This window comes from Montipora capricornis, chromosome 9, assembly GCF_036669925.1.
Source record: "Montipora capricornis isolate CH-2021 chromosome 9, ASM3666992v2, whole genome shotgun sequence".
NCBI classification, from domain to species: Eukaryota; Metazoa; Cnidaria; class Anthozoa; order Scleractinia; family Acroporidae; genus Montipora; species Montipora capricornis.
This window is the reverse complement of record NC_090891.1, coordinates 48,160,996-48,166,073: the sequence shown is the minus strand read 5'-3', so window position 1 is coordinate 48,166,073 and position 5,078 is coordinate 48,160,996. Positions and strand designations below refer to the sequence as shown.

Below are 5,078 nucleotides of genomic sequence, written 5' to 3'. Positions count from 1 at the left end.
TGCAGCTACCCGCATGTATGCCGCCGCTGCCATTCCCCCAACCACGCTGTCCAAGACTGCCCCCAGCAACAGCCCAACAACGCCAGCAAGTCCACTAAACCCAGTGAGCGTGGCAAGAAATAAAGTGGAGCAGCAACGACGCAATCAGAGGCCAGTGGTATCCTCACCAATTGACATTTATCGCTTAGAATTAGAATTATCACATCACCCTGATCGCAACTTTGTTAGTAATCTACTTAGTACCCTTAAAGAGGGCACTCGCATTGGTTATTCAGGGCCGCGTTCATCCCTGGTCTCCCCTAACCTAATTTCCGCGGCGGAGCACCCTGACGTAGTTTCTTTTCTCTTGGACGGGTAGCAGGACCCTATCCCTCCCCGCCCTTACCAATGTCACCCCGTAGGGGTGATCCCGAAAAAGCATTATTTATCACCTCTCCTACCCCCCCGGGCGCCAGCATTAACGACCACATTCCTAAAGACCCCTACTCTCTTAGTTATGTTCGGGTCGACGACGCGATTCACATCCTCCAATCCCTGGGTAGGGGAGCTTTCATGGCCAAAACTGATCTAAAATCAGCCTTCCGCCTCATACCCATTCATCCTGATGACTGGCACTTACTGGGAATTCATTGGCAATCCCAGTACTATGTCGATATGTATCTACCCTTTGGGCTTCGTAGTGCCCCGTTCCTTTTTAATCAGCTGTCGGACGGTCTAGAATGGATTCTTAAAAACAACTACGGCATGCAGCATGCTATTCACATCCTGGGCGATTTTTTCATTGCCGAACGATCCAAATTGGCATGTTTAACTAATTTTAGTACCCTGTTACGTGTATTCTTGTCCCTAAAAGCCCCCGTCGTCGCTTCCAAGACCATGGGCCCCTCCCAGGAAATCGAGTTCATGGGTATCGTCTTGGACAGCCTGCACCTGGAGGCCCGCTTACCCCAGGATAAACTCTCCAGGATCAGTGTTTTGCTTAACTCTTTTCAACACCGCCGATCAGTTCGCCTCGTAGATTTACAATCGCTAATCAGTACTCTTCAATTTGCATGCAAAGTGGTGGTGCCGGGCAGGACCTTTCTACAGCGGGCGATTAATTTGACCAGGGGGGTCCCCAGTCGTTTTCACCACATAAGGCTCAATAAGGAATTTTTTAAGGACCTGGCCATGTGGAAAGTTTTTATCTCAAACTGGAACGGGCGTTCCTTCTTTCTCGAGTCTGCTCCTACCCCGGCGCAGCATCTTGAGCTCTACACTGACGCTGCGGGCTCAATAGGATTTGGGGGCTATTTTCAGGGAAAGTGGTTTCAAGGTCGTTGGCCTCCCCACATGAGCTTGAGTCAACAATGCGGAATTAGTATTGAATGGCAAGAACTCTTTCCCATTGTAGTCGCTTGCTCCGTGTGGCACCCCTTTCTCACAGGGAAGCGCCTTCAATTCTGGTGTGACAATCTCTCGGTGGTCGCTATCATAAATTCAGGGCGCACTAAGACACCCAGCATTATGGATTTGGTTCGCCAACTTGTGCTTCTCTCTATGCAGCATAATTTTGTAGTGCGTGCCCGTCATGTCCCTGGGGTTTCAAACAAGATCGCTGACACCCTCTCCCGCTTTCAGATGCAGAGCTTCCGGTCTCTTGCCCCCCACGCCGACCAGAGTCCTTGTATCATCCTGCCTTCGCTCATGACCCTCTGAGGGAGGAAGTCTTAAGGTACGCTTCTTGGGGCCTGGCCGTGACCACCAATCGGGCCTACAGCTCTGGGGAATGTCGATTTTTACATTTTTGCCTGATGAACCGTCTCCTCACCCCAGACGGGGATGTATTACCTGCCTCTGAAGGGACACTGATTTACTTTGCCTCTTACCTTGCTAGAACAGTGGGTCATAGCACGATTAAACTTTATTTAGCCGCGGTTCGTAATCTTTATATTACAGCTGCACGGGTACAATGATCCCCTTGAGGGTAAGCTTCTTCTCCGTAAGGTCTTCCGTGGTATCCTTCGCTACCAGGGCAACCAGCGCATATGTCGCTTGCCAGTGACACCGCAGATTCTCCTTGCCATTCGTCCCATTCTGCACGCATGGCTTAGACATCGGGTCTTTTCTATGATTTGGGCTGCTTTCAACTTAGCCTTTTTCGCGTTTCTCCGTTGCAGCGAGTTTACATACAGTGGGGTTTACAAATTTTGCCCATCCTTAGATCTCTCTACATAATAGATTGCATAACCTTTCATCCTAACGTGGCACACCCACAGCGCATGACAGTGTACCTAAAATCGTCCAAGACCGACATTTCTAGGGAAGGGCATTCTCTCACTATAGCTCGCACCTTGTCACCCCTTTGCGCCGTTGTAGCCATGCAAGAATATTTTCTATTAGCTAGGCCGCTACTGGGACCTTTGTTTTATTTCCAGTCAGGTCGTTACCTTACGCGTAGCGTAGTGTCCAACCTCCTTCGGGATAGTACAAGGGTCGCCGGCTTTCCCTATCGGAGCCTAAAAGGCCATAGCTTTCGTATTGGCGTGGCCTCGGTTGCCGCTGCTGCTGGCTTACCTGACTGGCTTATAAAAGTTTTTGGTCGCTGGTCCTCGGACTGTTACCAACTGTACATAAGAACTCCTCAATCTACTTTAGAGTCCGTCGCTCCCAGGATGGCGGCCGTTTCTGGACGCTTCTCACCAGTCTAGTCTCTCGTCATGTTGTCCAGTTTTGTCTTTGGGCTTGGGAGGATGCATTGCCTCGCATGCATCGGTGGCGGTTAAGTCCGCGCAGCGACTTCCCCCAAGCTTGTTGGCTAGGTTGCCTTTTGAATATCGCCTGCTAACCGATACTCTTGTCCGATCCAGCACGTGCTGTTTTGCATTCAGCTCGTAGTGCTGGGGAGATAAGTGAGGTTCCTTTGTCACACAATCGCCGGAAGTCGCACAGGCTAACCTAACGCAAGGCAGTGCTCCCCCATTAACGCCAACTGGAGTCAATGTTTGATCATAACTAGTAGTTAGCACACAAACATAAGGAACAGAGACATTAACCTACTTTAAAAATTACATCGAACTGTATGAGGCGTGCCACCCGCCAGTTCAGATGGAAAATACTACAAATTAGTATACTATGAGAAATTAACTACATGGTTAGACCTACTTTAAAAATTACATCGAACTGTATGAGGCGTGCCACCCGGCAGTTCAGATGGAAAATACTACAAATTAGTATACTATGACAAATTAACTGCATGGTTAGACCTACTTTACAAATTACATCGAACTGTACAAGGCGCACCACCCGCCAGTTCAGATGGAAAATACTACAAATTATATTATGACAAATTAATTGCATGGTTAGACCTACTTTACAAATTACATCTAAGTGTATGAGGCGTGCCACCTGCCAGTTCAGATGGAAAATACCACAAATTAGTATACAAGTACTACTGTATGACAAACCATACCGCTGTATGGTTAGACCTACTTTACAAATTACATCGAACTGTACGAGGCGTGACACCCGCCAGTTCAGATGGAAAATAATACAAATTAACTGCATGGAATTGAGTGGTGTTTATGTTACACCCATCTTTCAATCATTGATGCCACGTGCAGATACGTCTATTATGGTAGAAAGATATCACTTAAACTCATGTTACTGCTTATGTTTGATGTATTGAGTATTGAAAGATCACTGACAATTTTCTTAGACTTAAAGGATTGTGAAACCTTTCTTGATTTTAGTCAAAAATTATTGAGAAACGATTCCTATATTAGCACAGGTAATCACTGATCGTTGCCCTGAACATTCGACTCTGCCATAATTATCGAATGCCTAAAACAATTCACTTGACCCCAGTTCATGTCAAAAGATTAATTTCATACAGTGTATCCAGAATAACAATGACACTACTCTACCCAAGTATTGACATAAAGACATTAATTTACAATTGCATCACAATTTGCAATCAGTGGACTGTCTGTTTCTTGCACCTAAAGAAACTCCCTTCAGCACTTCATCTTGTGGTTGAGGTAGGCCCTGGAAAATATTCACACCAGTCAATCAATCAATCAATGCATAAGCTGCATGTACATTTCAATGAATGATGTAACACACCCCTTTGCCATTCATAAGCAATCCTCCGGTGTAAGTGAAACTGAATAATGAAGCTAAAGCAATTGCAAACTGGAAGCCTGTGACAGCCTCCTACAAGTGTCCACCTTTGCAAATTGACCATTTTGTGCATGTAATAAAATCAATAATAGTTACTGAGCTTGAGTTTCTCATGATTTTAAAATGGAATTAGTGTTTGATGGCTACAACTCAAAACAACTTTTGTATTTCATCTATAATTTGCACTTTTTTCTTGGGTTCCTGGCCGCAAAGCACTAAAAGCATGATGTTGTGAGTTTTACCATATCCAATTAAAGCAGTGAAGCAATCATACAGAAAACTGCTCATTAAAACAAAAGTTTTAATAAAAATTCTCCAGCATGTCCTTTTTGTGTTGTTACTGTATTAGCTACATGTAGACTAAGAACTTATCAAATAAAATTTGAGGTTTTATAGGGAGAAATTGAAAATATTGACAATATCAACTCTATCACAAAATGGTTGGTACAGTATATTTAGATAGCCAGCTCTCAACATGTACATGTATAGTACCTGTATAATCTTCCATGAGAAATGCTAGTAATGCATTGAGTACTTTACCATAGAATACCCGGCAAGACAATTGGATTTTTCTTTAAGGCTCGCATACACCTGTACATGTACATAATTACATTTCCTTAACATTTGCACAAAAATTCCTACAAAACAAACATTCAAGTTTGCGCAGGCTTTACCTGTCAAACCAAAGTTAAAGCAAATTTAGAGCCCTAAATTTGCCACATATTTGCTCAATTCGCAAACTCCAGTATCCATTTTTTCGTCCAGTGTTAGGCTCCAAAAGAGTTTCTTTAATCCATCTGAGTGTGTATTCAATCTCAAGCTCTTAGCTTCCAGCAGCTTGCCCTCATAGGTATTTGTGGCCCAGTGGTTAGAGCGCTTGCTTTGAGATCCGGAGCTCCCGGGTTCACCACCCGCTC

General features: G+C 44.8%; 1 pseudogene; it reads left to right on the top strand.

Moving 5' to 3' along the window:
- The first annotated feature begins 1,793 nt into the window (after nt 1-1,793).
- Nucleotides 1,794-2,690, top strand: LOC138017693 (uncharacterized; annotated as a pseudogene).
- Nucleotides 2,691-5,078: the final 2,388 nt, after the last annotated feature.